This window comes from Ambystoma mexicanum, chromosome 10 (assembly GCF_040938575.1).
Source record: "Ambystoma mexicanum isolate Mex_15411 chromosome 10, UKY_AmexF1_1, whole genome shotgun sequence".
NCBI lineage: Eukaryota > Metazoa > Chordata > Amphibia > Caudata > Ambystomatidae > Ambystoma > Ambystoma mexicanum.
In genome coordinates, this window is record NC_090932.1 from 754,891,895 (window position 1) to 754,906,952 (window position 15,058).

Sequence of the window (15,058 nt, forward strand, 5' to 3'; positions counted from 1 at the left end):
CAGCTCTCTCTGGTTCTCTGGTCTGGGTCTCTAGTTCTGGATAGATTGAAGTCTCTAGTTTGGCTCTCTGGGGGTTTGATGAATTTTAAGTCTGGATCTCTGGATGTTGTATGGTCCGGCAGAGCGCGTTGCAGCAAATGGAATTGAAGGTCCCTATCTGTCCTGACTCTCTGCTTTTATGTGTTTTTGAGAGTGGGTGTGTGTGTTGCATCACTAGACTTGCCCCTCTCACTTGTCATTGGTCCAGCTTTCATTCCTCCCCTTGATTGGGGAATGAACTGTGAGTCAGAGTGATGTCATTTTATGGCTTGCCAAGAGGGCACTCCCTTGTCAGATTGCACACATTCTATATTTGATAATAAAAGACATATTTCACAGTTACACAGTTGCTTGAAATTACATATACATGGTGTGGCTGAATTTAGCCATGTCTCTGTCCAAATCTGCTCTTTCTAGGAGCTTGCATTCAGAGATGGCACATAATGGACTTTTTAACTGATTTTTCAATTTCTGACATGGACCCAACTTTACATACATGTGCGCAGGGAGTAGGGACATTAACTGATGAAGTTTCAGATTTTTAACATGCACACATTTAGAGTAATATCCACTTTTCCGCTAAAACCCCCCTGAACATGCCACCGGGTCGAAAAACCTCTTAAAATGTGGGCAGAAAAATCACAAGAATTATGGTATCATTTATAAAATTTTCACATGTCCGCACCATGAGTTATTAATCTTTTTCTAAACAATATTCTGGCTACAAAGGGGTGTGGTTTTCTCTCAGCACAAGGTAGAAATACTGGTTAATCCAGTTCTGCCAAGCCAGCTTGCTCTCACAGGCAGTGCCCCTCCCAGCTCCTGCCAAGAGGAAGCTACATTTTACGACTGCGGTAATAAAAACCTTTGCCTGAGTGAAGAGGGCTTTGTTCACTCTCCTGCAGAGCACAGGTAATTCAATTATCAGATAGATGGCATATCCTTAGTGTGGGCAGCAAAAGGAAGGTTGGCCTGGGAACACAGTGGTGACTCAAGTTTCACTCCTGATGGGGGTAGTTGCCAGGCAGAATTCAGTTCCTTAAGCCAGGTTTCAGATAAAATGTCACTTTTTGTTCCCCAGTTTCTGCATTCAAATAAAACTAAACATTTTCACATATGCAGCTAGAAGGCTGATTCTAAGTTTAAAACTATGACATTTAAACAATTTCAACCTATGTGACACTCAAAAGTAGGTCACTCAGTCAATTTGAACATTTAGATTTGTAGTGTCTTTCAGTCCAATGCAACTTAAACTGCTGAAATCCACAGCGCAGCCAGTCTTGTTATAAGCATTTTTCTTATGATCTTCATTTCCCAGATTTTGTAGGCACACAAAACTCCATTCTGCCAAATGTCTGCTGGTGTTCAGTAAATATTTTGCACATATTGCAATGTTTGAAAATAGGCATTTTGACTTGCCTTCAGGGAAACAGAGTGGTTTTAAAACGCCGGCTTTTGGATAGTGGTGAGTACTGGTACTGCACCCATTTATGGGATTTAACAAATGAATTCCCCACAATTCTAAGTTGCATTTGGCAATCAGCATTGCCATTCCCAATGGTTTCAGACTACTGTGCGGGTAGTCCAATGGTGGTTTTAAAGCGATTTGAAGCTAACCGGCGCTACTGTTTTTCCTTTGGCAACCCATTTCCCTCATGGCAACCCGGCCTTTCATTCTCGCACTGGTGGGTGGCAAGTGAGGCAACCATTTTGGTGTGCGCACAAACTGCGCAGCTTTCCTGGATTTCGGCGCACATGTGGGTTTTCCGCCATCTTGAATTTTCTAAGCCCACAGCACCAAATGTTGTGGCATGATAGCTTAAACGTGGGTCAGGACACCCTACAGCACATACCCTCCCCCTCTCTTCTGCACTTCTATCACTGCACTTGCACAATCCGAAAGTTGCAAGGCCTAGTATATATATAAATTTTGTATAGGTGCATTATTAATTGCTAATAAATAAAATACATAACCAAATAATAACCTATTTGATTTCATGATTACATCACCAGGTAAATAGCTATTTAGAGCGTTCTGTTCCTGAAGGTGCAAAATGGCCTGGTGAGGTAAAAATCAGGGACTTGCTGCGCAGCAATTCATACTCCTATTCTTATACTTAGAACACAAGATAACAGCATACAATCAAATCTTGGTAATGCAATGACTTTAATGTGCAGTAGTTCAGAGTTGTGGATTGCTAGTCAACTCAAAATCCATGCATGCTCTTGCAACTTCCAGAGAAATATATAGTCAGACAAAACTTGTACAAGCACATTCGGCATTTGTCTGCCTTTCAGGGTTGATGTTTGCATGTCTCCATACATGTTTATTTTCACTTATGTTCAACCAAGTGGAAGGTGTAGCCTTTGTGTAAACAAGGGACATGTGTATTTAAATCTATAGCCATATGCACACATGCGGAACTGAGAAAATCATTACAACCAGCATGTGTAAAGACTGGAGGATGGGTCTGTACCTCTGCTGTCTATATTGTAGAGGAGAGGCAGAGAGGACCCCAGCCAAGATTCTCTATTATTGGTAACGTAGTCGAGCAATCAAAGCCTAGCTTCTGGGGCAATGACACTGCCTCCAGTCTTGCCAGACAACTGACAAGTTGGGCAGGTCCTGCAGTGGGACTCCACTTCTACTCCCATCCGAGGCCAGTAGAAATGGGCAGAGAGCCTCTGCTTAGTCTTCTTGGTACCAAGATGACCAGCTAAGGGCACCTCATGCGCCAACTGCAGCAGGAAGGGCCTGTAAACCTGGGGTAACACCAACCTCTTGAGGGCACCAGGTTCAGGCTTAGTGGGCTCACTTACAAGGAGCTCACCCACCCAATTGATTCAGAATGTCTTAGGCACTTCTCCTTGTGCCTAGGACAGGGCCTGTTTTCTCAGACCCTCGAGAGAGTGGCACTCTCTCTTTCCCTTACAGAAGTCTGCCCGGGAGGGTCCCCCTTCAGCCGACAGGCATTGAAGGTCAGGGTGGTCCTCCGGGTTGAGAACCTCTCCCACAGGAGAGTCTTCTGTCTCTTCTCCCTCCGGAGTTGAGTTTGGGGTTTCCACTGGACCCAGCCCATCCAGAGCATGGATCCCAATGGGTTCTGTAGGAACAGCAGGAACAGAAGGAGCCCTCTTCCCAGAGGTGGCCTTCTTGTTATTCCTTCTTCTTTCCTTAGGCCTTGCCTTTGGTTTGTGTACCTGACTCACAGCCAGACCTGGTGTCACCTATGACCTAGTGACTGCAGCAGCAGTCAGGGGGAGACCATCCGAGATCAACCCCAACTCTACTAGATCATTTCCTAACAGAATGTTAGCAGAGACATTGTCCTGAACCAGGACAGGAAGCTTTGCTGTCTTGTCTCCAATCATGAGTGTGACTAAGGTTACAGGCGATAATTTGTGAGACCCACCAGCTCACCTGGTGGTTCTTAGAGGAGCACCTACATAGTCCTCTGGCTTGAGCAGGGTCCTGTCCATCACTGTCATGCTCGCCCCAGTGTCTCTCAAGCCAGTAGAAGGCTGGCCATTCAAGAGGACCCTTCTCAAAAACCTATGGGTGTTCTGTGGGATAGTCGCCAGTACTTCTGCGTACTGGTCCCAGGCCCCAAGGGACATTAAGGAAATCTCTACAGGAGCACCGAAAGTGATCCCTGTAGAGGAGGGGAAGACAGTGGCCTCCACCTCAGACATGGGGTAAGGGTAGCTCAGGCTGACAGCCTGCACTCCAAGTGCCTTACCTTTACACTTGGAGTCACACTTCTTGAGATCCAGAGCCCCACATTCCCAACAAGTGCCAGGAATGCAGGGTACGGTACTGGAAACACTGGGAGCCTGCTTTGCAGCAGGTGGACCACTACTCTTACTCCCACCCACAGATGACTTATCCCCACTAGATTTATGGGTCTTAAGAGAGAAAGGTTTTAGTTAACCCGACTGTGATTGCTTCTGGGACTCCTCAGCTTTCTGAGAGGTCCCCTTTTCTTTGTCCTTGTCCTTCCCAATGGAGTCCTTAGGGGACACCCGGTGGGAGACCCACTTGTCAGCTTGCCTGGCCAGCTTAAAGGGATCCAAAATGTTCTGGTCAGCAACATACTGACGCAGCTCTGGTGAACAGGCTTCAGAAAAATGCCCAAAAAACAACAGGTGAGACAATTCAACAAACGTTTTCACTTTGTAACCATCAATCCACCCCATCATGCTCCTGTGCGCAGCACTCACCCAGTCAACCCAAGACACATTCTCTCTTTTCTTAAAATCCCTGAACCTTTTAAGGTATTGGGTGGGTGTCTTGCCAAACTTAGCAATCGAAGCAGACTTCATGCACTCATACTGACCTCTTTCTTCCACACTCAGTTTCAGAATACAGTTATATCCAGTCTGAGACACTCTGCTTAACAAACACTTAGCCCAATCTCTCTTATCTACATCATGAATTGCGCAAGCCATTTCAAACGCTTCAACCCATTGGAGGATATTGCTGGGGATTGGAACAGAGGCCGCAGGAATGGTGGCATTCCCAGCAACAGATTCAGCAACAACCCCAGGGGTAGAGTCCTCATTGGTTGCTTGCCCACCTTCAAGAGTTTCACCATCAGTCTGGTAGTCCACCAGGGCAGCTATCAGCTCATCCCTAGACTTATCCACAAAGTCTAACTCCCTGGCTTCACAAGCACTCCGGAGAGCCTCTAACCTAATCCTAGTCAATTTACCATGTGCAATAGACTCCATTACTTGTAATGCAGTTATCTTGTAGACAACTAAACCTCAATTTAACAAAGTGCAGACATTTTGTAAGTGGCACGGTTATACAATGATTCTTAAAACCATAATCATCCCACCACTGCCACCAGTGTAAAGACTGGAGGTGGGGTCTGTACTTCTGCTCTCTATATGGTAGAGGAGAGGCACAGAGGACCGCAGCCAAGATTCTCTATTATTGGTAACTTAGTCGAGCAATCAAGGCCTAGCTTCTCAGGAGGTGATGCAGGCTGGTTCTTAAGTACAGTGTAGTCCCCAATCCCCCACAAAGGAATGTCCACACACTGTATTAGTTAAAACACAGTCTTTGTAAAATTAATATTCAAGGTTATGTACAATATCACGATAACTCACTTTGTACTCGGTTATCTATAATGGCAAATATACAGTTCTACGTGGTATCACAATTACTATTAGATCTCTTTAAAGTGCATCAACTGTATGGTTAAATGTCACACAAATCAGTTCATAAAGGAAACCAACAATAGGTATAAGAGGAAAGCAGTTGGTTAGGACAATTGGCAGAATACTGGCCTTGTTATCGAGACATAATTCTGTGTGGAGATCCCCCCACCTGGGCAACCTGTAGAATAAAGGTATATCACAAGCCCAATCCATATATTGTTCACAAGAGTCTTTCCAATAGTTCTGCAACCCCAAAGTACCTGGCGTTGTAGCGTTCCTCATCAGGGAATTGATGGCCCTTCTTGAGTGCCCTCCCTTTAAGGCAGGAGTCACAGGTTGTCGAACTTCCAACGGAGAACAGGGTGAACTACGGCGGTGAAGTGGCAGCTTCTTTCCTAGTGGTGCTCGTCGATGGGGAAGCGTAAACGTCCTGCAAGGAAGAGGCGTGCAGGGCACCTCGATGACGATAGTTCTGGACTGCAAAGAGTTTGAAGAACTGGGGCCCAGCAAGGGCGTCGAGACGTCGGCGTCTCTGTGGTCTTTGGGTGGTGGGAAACCCACTAGTGGATGCTCCTCGGTGTGTCGACGGCCTGGCCTTCGCTGGCGGGCGGCGGTGCAGACGAGAGCATCCGTGGAATAAATGTTCTTAGGCAAAGGGAGCATGGCAGCTCCGGTCGGCGAGGCGGTCGTCGACGGTGATGGACAGCAGTCCGGGTGCTTCTCTTTGGGATTCTGCAGCAGTCCCCATCTCCAGTCGGCAGCCTGTCACAGGTCTGTCTACCAGGGAGCTTTGGCAAAGATCAGCTGGTGCACGATGGTCTCTTGCAGCTCAGGAAGAGGGTGTCTAACTAGGTCCTCTCTCAGTCAGTCCTTGGAGACACAGCAGCTTTCAGATCGAAGAAGTAGAGCAGCAGCACAACTTCTCTTCCAGCAGGGCTTCAAGGTTAAGCTTCAGGTTTACTCCAGTTACTCTTCGTAGTGGACTTCAGCTTCTGAACACAAATTCTAGCAGTGAGAGGCCCCCAGATATACTAGTTGATCTCCCATTCATTCTGCTGGGTCACACTCAGGCAACCAATCGGTCAGAAGGGCATTCATGCAGGCAGGCAGCCAATCAGGTCCATAGTGCATTCAGGCCATTCACTTCTCTCTAGACACTCACAACAAGTTATGTGTATTGGGACAAGTACCCAGCCATTCAACACTCCCCACTGCATCATACCAGTTTCGGGCAGGGCTGTCTCAGTCATTGTGTCAAACACCAGAAACTAGACATCCACAACAAGAAGTACATATTCGTCACACACTCCATTCACTCAGGCCCCACCCACAGGGTGCACCCACAACATACAGTCACTGGGAAGGATACAGCAAGTCTGGCCTGTACTTCACAACAACTCCTTATATGGAACTTCCACCCAACAGCCAGTCAGGGGGAAGGGACAGAGTCATGGCTTCCCAGGACTTTGGGAAAACATGGTAACAGGCAATCGAAAGCAAGAGGCCACAGGGGCCATCTTGTTTCCTATGAGGAATCAACTGATTCCAATGGTAGGGCCTGAGTATCCCAAAATGGAGGATACTCAGAGCACCTGTCAGATTCAGCATGGAGCTGCCACCAGCCCATACCCTTCTCTGTGGGCCACACACAGGTGCCCAAAAACATACACTAGGGGCACATGGTTGTACCCCCACCCATGGGTGCCATAAGGGTATCCCATGGGTCTGTACACCAAACCAAAAGAGAGAGCTGCACCGCCAGGTGTCCCACATGAACTCCTGCACGGAAAATATGACAAAACACACAATAAAAAGCAGTATAGGACAATGATACGGAGGCCCTGTCCCTCCGATGCATTTCCAGCATCACAGTATGCCTTCCTCTGTATGTATGTATGTGAGAAGCACTTCTGTAACAATGTCATGTATGCATTTTTAAAGAGCTCTCTTGATACTAGATGGAGCGAAGTGTTCTTTTGGCGCTACATGTGCATGCAAATTAACATCATGCATACAATAAATGTTAGGGAGATTTATCATTGTTATGCATCATTCGCTCTCCTAGTGAGCCCCTCAGCACATTTTGCTGGACTTCTGGACCTTTTTCTTTACATCCTGAATGAGTGGAGCCTTTTTCCACTCATTAATTCTTGTGGGCTCTGTCTTTTGGAACTCTATGGGCTTCATTACGAGTCCGGCGGTAACCCTGGCGATGCTACTGGCGGGTTGCCGCTGGACTTGTGATATTGTATTGGTGCCTGACTTCCCGGAGCCACCGGGCTATTACAAGTCCGGTGGCCCGGAAAGTCAGGTGCTGGTAAAATGTAAAACCCCAGTCCCATAGAGTCCTGTAGGACTCTATGAGAGTGGGGACTCAGAAGCACCGGCACCATTGCTAATGGTGCTTCCGTGAACAGTCTGCTTACGGTGGCCGCAGTGCCCGGTAGGGTCAGACCTGTCGGGCGCAGCGGCCATGGCAGGCAGACGCGTAGTTTGCTGGTTCGGAAACAAGGGTGCCAGTGACCTTACAGGCACCCTTGTTTCCGGACCAGCAAACTTAGAATGAGGCTCTATGTCTTTGTATTATACCTGTACTATGGAGTCTGTCCACTCCATATCTCCATAGCTCTTAAAGGCATCTTTGTTTTTTCTACTGCAGCACAGAGCTCTTTAAGGGCAGTGTTGCTGGGGACCCTTAAGGTCCTCCTTTAAGATTATTTTTCTATATCCTCGAGTAACTGCAGTTCTTAAGGATAGATCGATACTTCTATCTCTCCCAAAACTGTGTAGTCTGAGAGATTGGCAAACACCCCCTTCAGTGGAGTGCCAAAGGCATACATAGTATCCCCCTTCTCTCTACTCCTGTGACTTTTTTGTCACATGGACAATCTCCTAGTTATGGCTGTTGGCAGTGGAAGTTCTCTACCAACTATTGTGAAATTTGTATACCGAAGGCTAAGTCCATAGCCCCGGTAGTGCACAATAGGGGCATTACTAACTAGCACTGTTGTGCTTTGTTAGCCCTTCTTCTACCATTCTGGGAGGGGGATGTCAGTGTGTGTGTTTTGCCTTTGGTGGAAACCCTTGGGTATCCCTGCCTGGCCTTCAGAGTGTCTGGGAAAGCAGGAAGTGGGGGAAGAGTCTTCCACCCCCTGTCCTTTGTCTGCCAGTGTGCCTGAATAGGGCCAGTTGTCACAGTGGGTCTGGCTGTCCTGATTGGACAGCCAAATGTTGCTTTATGTAAAATGCCGAGAGAGATTGCAGAGAAGTGTGTGCTAGAATTGTATAAAAGGTGAGGCTTCAGGAGTGAAAAGCAAGTCGACCACTGGAGGCTGAAGTAACCGAAGAAGAAGATGAACAGAGAAGCCTGCAGACCCTTTGCAACACTGTGAAGCAACCACTGCTGTCCTGACTCTGTTTTCTATGCGACAAAGGAGCTCTGCAGAGGGGAACTCCTTCCCTTTGGTGCTTGTGGGAACAACTAGTCCCAAGACGAACTTTGAATTGAGCCATCTCACGAGGTCCTAAGAGTTTCCAGAGCTGTGGAATCTCAATAGCAGGAGAACTGCTGCTCATTTCGAGTGCATTGTCGTGCAAAGGCTGAATCTGTCCAAATCTTTGCTGAACCCATAAGGAGACTCCAGAGATCCAATCCAACTCGTGCATACCCCTCAACAGAGTGCGGACTGCAGGAAGCAAAGAAGATTGACCACACAATCCGTGTCCTTTGTTGGTGCTGCAGAAAAGGCACCAAAACTGTAGAGTGAACCAAGAAGTTTTTTTTTCAAACTCTTTTTATTAATTTTTGTAGCAGTTACAAACAATCAAATGCAACAAATGTAAACAAACATAACATTTAGCTGAGTTTGGCATTGTTTGCTTTACTTGTGTAGTCCAATAACACTGTAACATAGTCCCCCCTCTTCCCTCTTTCCCGTTTCCCCAATGCTTCCTCATCCCTTCCCCCTTTACCCTAGACGTGCTCTATTTTGGTCGTGGTAAATGTGTTCTGACTGTGGTACCGAAAGGACCTTACTGATAGATGTACCCATTGGTATGTCCTAATCATTGTGTGATCCCTTTTCCATTAGATATATGGGTCTAGTAATTCTCTGTATCGGTCCCCACTCCCCTGGGTTGAGCCTTGATAGCCTTTTGAAGGCTGCCCAATCAAGTCTGCATGTCTTGGAAAGGCTGTCGGCCCATTCGTTGTGGGAGGGTGGCTTGGGTGCCTTCCAGTGTACGATCAGGAGCTTACGTGCCGTGAATAAGATTACTCTTATGAGCTTGCGTGTAAGTGCATCCTCATGCCAGTCTGTCCCGTCCGCATCTAAGAGTATATTGTTGGGGGCGAAGTCTATGTCTGCCCCATCTATGCCTGTGAGTTCTTGATGGATTCTACGCCAATAGGGGGTTAGTGCAGGGCATGACAGAATACGTGTTGCATCGTCCCCAAATTCTTGATGCCTCTCCAGCACATCGCTGAGGTTTGGAGTCCCCTTTTATAGAGTTTGACTGGGGTGTGGTAGAGTCTATGAAGGATTTTGTATTGTATCTCTCTGCTTTGAGGCAGAGGGAGAATGCCGGAATGGCCAGGAAGTAGGTGTGCATATCTGGACTCCTGATTGGGACCCCTAGGTCTTCAGCCCATAGTGCGGCATGTGCTTGTGTTCTACCTTTGTTGTCTGGGATTGACATGGAGTAATATGTGCGAATCCGGGGGAAAGTGTCTATGTTTTGTTCCATTTCGTTCTCACATTGTACTGGAGGCAATATGCAGGATTCTGCTGTTGTGTGCTTTAAAATCATAGCCTGAATGTTATAATAGCATAGCCAATCCCCCTCCCCAGTTCTAGGATATGTTGTGCTTCTCAGAAGCCCAACAGTGACCTTTCTCTGTTATGTCCATTACCTGTGTCTTCACCCATTCGGTTGTCTAGTACTGGTGGATTGTCTGTGCTTGCCCATACGCTAGCACTGGTCTTATGCTGGCCCATGCTGGTGCTACTTTGGTGAGTGCCCCTTACGCTGCTCGGAGTCGGTGCCACTGTAGGATGGTCGGTCCTATGAATGGGTGCATTTTAAGTTTTGGTGGAAGTTTATGTGGTGGTGTGGCCATTGTCTCTATGGGTGTGAGCGGGGCCATCCTGGCCACCTCCATTGTACGCCACCTGGTGTCTTCGTTCGCATTTAGCCAGAGCTTCATTGAGCTTATGTGAGCCGCCTGATAGTAGATTTCAGTGAGGGGGCTGCCAGCCCCCAGTTGGCTTTGCTCGCTTATAATATGGGGAGATGAATTCAAGCTTTTTTTTCTCACCAGATGAATTTGGTCATAGCTATGTCCAGTTCTTTAAGCATGCTTGAGGTTGGGCCGTTTGGGAGCATCATGATTGCATACATTTGGGGAAGGAGTTAATCTTCATGGCATTGATCTTCCCGGTCAGGGAGAGCACCAGAGTATCCCACATCTCTAGATCTGCCTTTATGCTACAGAGGTCTGGCCGATAGTTGATGGCGCAAAGTTCCGTCACTGAGGCGCTAATGTGGATTCATAGGTATTTTATGGATTGGAGTTGGAGGGTGAACAGAGCAACCCCATCCGGGTCCCATGGCACATCCTGTCTTAGGCTCTGATTTGTTCCAATTTATTTAATATCCTACCATCAGGCCTATGTTTTGTAGGAGTGACTTAATATATGGCAGGGTCGTTTGGGTTTTGCTGATATATATCAGAAGGTTGTCCGCATAGAGCGATACCCGTTGTTCCTCCGTGCCTTGGTGTATGCCCACCCATTTCAGATCAATGCGTATCCTGATTGCTAAGGGCTCGATGGATAGGGTTTATAGCAGGGGTGAGAGCGGGCAGTCCTGTCGCATACCCGACTGAAGTGCGAATTCGGCAGAGGCTACCCCTTTGGTTACCACCGAGGCAGTCAGGCCCGTGAACAGGAGTTTCATTGATTGAATGAGGCACGGGGTAAACCGTATCTGGGTAGTACGTGAAACATAAAGTCCCATTGCACTTTACCAAACGCCTTTTCCACGTCTACTGCCAGAATGGCGTCTTGGTGGTTCCAATCTTGTTTGGTCTTTATGTATTAGCTGCAGGAGGGTGCTTTCTATTAATTTTACCAATCATTTCGAAAGGATTTTGGCATCTGAGTTCATTAATGAGATTGGCCTATAGGACCCACAGGCTTCTGGATCCCTCCCGCCCTTATGTAACACTATAATGCTGGCTGCCAGCAATGATTTAGCTAGCTGTTTCTGGGTGAGCGCTTCTTTATATACTGCTTCCAGTTTTTGGGCTATGTCCTCGACTAGGCTCTTGCAGATGTGGATTGGGATCCCATCTGGGCCAGCTGCCTTTCCGTGGGATAATGAAATAATCGCCTGAGTTATTGCAGAGGCTGTGATGTGGGTATCCAGTTCGTCTAGCTGTTCTGCTGATACTCTGGGAATGGGCACTGTGTCTAGGATGGCCACGATGGCCTGGGGTGTATAAGTGTCGGTTGCTGTGTACAGATCGTGATAGAATTCTGGGAATCTCGCATTGATTTGTTCGTCCCCCACTAGTAGATTGTTTACGTTGTCCCTAATGGCTGTGATTATTTGTGCGGCTTGTGGTTGTTTTAGAGGTAGTGCCATCATGTGGAGTGGTATATCACTCTCCAGATAGTATTTTTGTGACCAGTTTGTGTATGATTTGTGTGGCCTATATACATTGCCTAATTTCTGTTCTTACGTTCCGGAGTTGAGATTGTAGGTGCTTGTCCCGGGACGCGTTATGCCGCGTCTCCAGTGTCTTGAGTTCATCCGTTAGGCGAGCCTCTGTTTCCCCCCAATTTTTTTGTGTGTATGCCCAGCGTAAAATACATTGCCCTCTTAAGTAAGCCTTATAGGCGTACCAAAGCCTTTATGGGTGTTAAATCCCGGTGTATCGTTGTATTCCCAGAATCCTTCTATATCTTCCCACAGATGTTCTACAATGCTGGGGTATTGCAGTACGCACAGGTTTAGGCATCATGCCAGGGTTTTGCGGGTCATGTCAGGGAGTGATAGGTGTAAGGTTACCGGAGTGTGGTCTGAAATAGTGATCGGCAAGATGTTGCAGTAGGATACCATATGTACTGTGTTGGCTGGCATCAGCCAGTAATCTAACCTGGAGTAACTGTTATGGCGGTGGAAATAAAAGGTATATTCCTGACTGTTCGCATGAGTGTTTCGCCAGATGTCTATTAGTTGCAGATCAGTCATTAGAGCTTGGAGGGACGACATTTTCCTTGTGTTGTGTGGGTTATCAAGCTTGATCCCCTGGCTATCTAGATCTGGGACTAGGGTTATGTTCAGATCTCCACCGATCACGGTAAGGTTCCACATACATTAGGCGCATTTGGAGAATGTGCGAGTAAAAAAGGACAGTGTGTCTGTTGTGGGGGCGTAAATATTTAATAGGATAATTAAGTGCTGTTTGATCCGCACTTATACCAGTATGAATAGGCCCTCTCTGTTGTTGCATGTGTGTTGCACCTGGAAGTGGACTGGTTTGTGTATCAGGATGGAAACCCCCCGTTTCCCATGGCTTGGTGAATGTACTTCTGAGCCCACTCATCCTTGTGCCAATTCTTTTGCTTCAGTCTTTTTGAGATGTGTCTCTTGCAGAAATATGATGTTCCCTTAAATATCTCTCACATAATTGAGCATACACCTGCGTTTAATGGGGTGGCCCAGTCCTTGTATGTTTAGGGTCACTAGAGTAAGTTTAGTCATTGTATGAGTGTGTGGATTACTTTAATGTTGGGGCCCATAGGGTCTATATCACCACATTCTATCGGTACATCTGCTGGTCTTGAGCACGTCCCTTGTCTCTTCCCCTTAACATTTACTCTGTGAATTAAGTTTCTCAACATAACCAAACTCAAGCCTAACCAAGGGTCTTTCAAAACCTGCCGGCCCTTGTCCAATACTAGGCTGAGAAGCCCACATATGGGTTTGGTGGGTGCAAACCGGAGGTTCCCCACCTTTTCCCATATATTCTGTCCTGGTGCACTAGTAGGGTGGTAGGTGGTCGAAGTGGTGAGGGTCGCTGCATTCCACGTCTCATATGTCCCCTACCCCATAGTCAAATGTAGATATGCTTCCAGTATTTTTGTCTCTTTTAGGCGCTCCGGATTACACATATTAGAGCGCTGCTTTCTCTCCCCTGTTCTTTCGATGGGAGTTCGGAGGAGTCTCTTACAGTGTCCCTGAATTCCTGAATTAGGCCATCTTCATGGTCTCCCAGTATGCTTCCTTTAATCGGGGTCCCACGGCCTGGGCCCTCTGCCTGCATTTTGCCACTTCTTCTTTGTCCCTGTGCATTCTTGCCAGGGTGGAGGGGGTGGTTCAGTCTTGCTGCCTCTGCCGTCATCTTGTCTAAATCTGTTGACACTATATTTTGTTGTAGAAATCACCATGCAGATTCCGGATCTTCAAAAGAATGCCACTATCTATCTGTATGCACCAGGCTGCTGGAAATTTTAGATAATACCTATGCTCTGTGTTTCTGAGAGCCTCGTAGATGGGATTAAAGCCCTTCCGTATTCTTGATACCTTCATCGAGTAGTCATTAAATATTCTTATTTCAGTCCTGTCAATGCGTACTGGGGTTATTGTTCCGTAAGCCTTTAAGAGGGTCAGTTTCTGTTGAAAGTTTAATAAACGCATCATTGTAACCCTCAGCCATTTGTTAGGTGCTGGCTTGGGAACCGGGGCTATGTGCGCCCGCTCTATGATGAGTTCCTTGGCATTGGCCATGTGAAGAGAGTTCTGCAGGAGGTCATGTATGAATTTTTCTAGGTCTGTTTCTTCTGTGTTTTCCAGGACTCTGACGATCCTGAGGTTGTTTCTTCGGGATCTGTTTTCTTGATCCTAGATCTTCTCAGCAAGTCTATGTACCTTCCGCATAGCCCCGTCCAGATCTGTTTCCGTTGATGTCAGGTATTCCTCCAAAGCGCTGATGCGTTGTTCATTATCTGTTGTCCTTTCGGCTTGGGCCATCAGACGACTTTGCCCTTCCTGGAGGTCACTTTTAATGTTGTGAACTGCTGTGTTCATTTCCTGTGTCTGCTGGCCGATTAGTTTAATTTCGGCCAATATGGCCTAAAGTTGAGATTGGATTTCCATTTCAGGTTTGTCCCTTGTCAACTGTCTTGGAAGGCCCTCTAGGGCATGAGTATCCTGTTGCATAACCCCCTGTTACTCCCGTGCTCTGTGGGGTATTTGTGGAAAGTCTCGTACTGCTATGTGGTTCCCCCCCACGTTGTGTATAGCACTTAATTTCTGTGGGGTGGCTATGAATGCCGCCGCTTCACTCGTGGTGTGCTGGAGGCCCAGTTCTCGTGTTCCCTCCCGTGGAGGAGACTTCCATTGTCTTAGTTTTCTTCCCTGGTCTTGGTGGGCATGCTGCTGGTGCATGCAGGGGGTCATCCGTGATATTGGTTGGGCAGTATAGTCTTTTTCTGGTGCCGCCGTTGTTTTGCGTTTCGATGCTGTACCACGAGGGCTGTCTTTTTTCCCCCTTGCCTTGATGGCCGTTCTGGGGGCTCTCCACTCCAGTTACCCCTATTTCTGTGGGGGTGTTGGCACTCTTAGATGTTGTACCCACCTCTCTAGCTGTCTGTGCGCGCTTGTTGGGCCCCACTCAGCCTCGCCTCCCTTCTTGTCATGTCCCACGATCAACCCTGGTTGCCAGGTTCTGGTCTCCGCTGCTTGTTGTGTCCTCTCCTGGGTTGCGTGGCTGATGGGTGCTGTTCCCAGGGCCCGTGCTTGTGAGGGTGCATCAGGCCTCTGTGGGGGGTAGTGTTTCCATTGC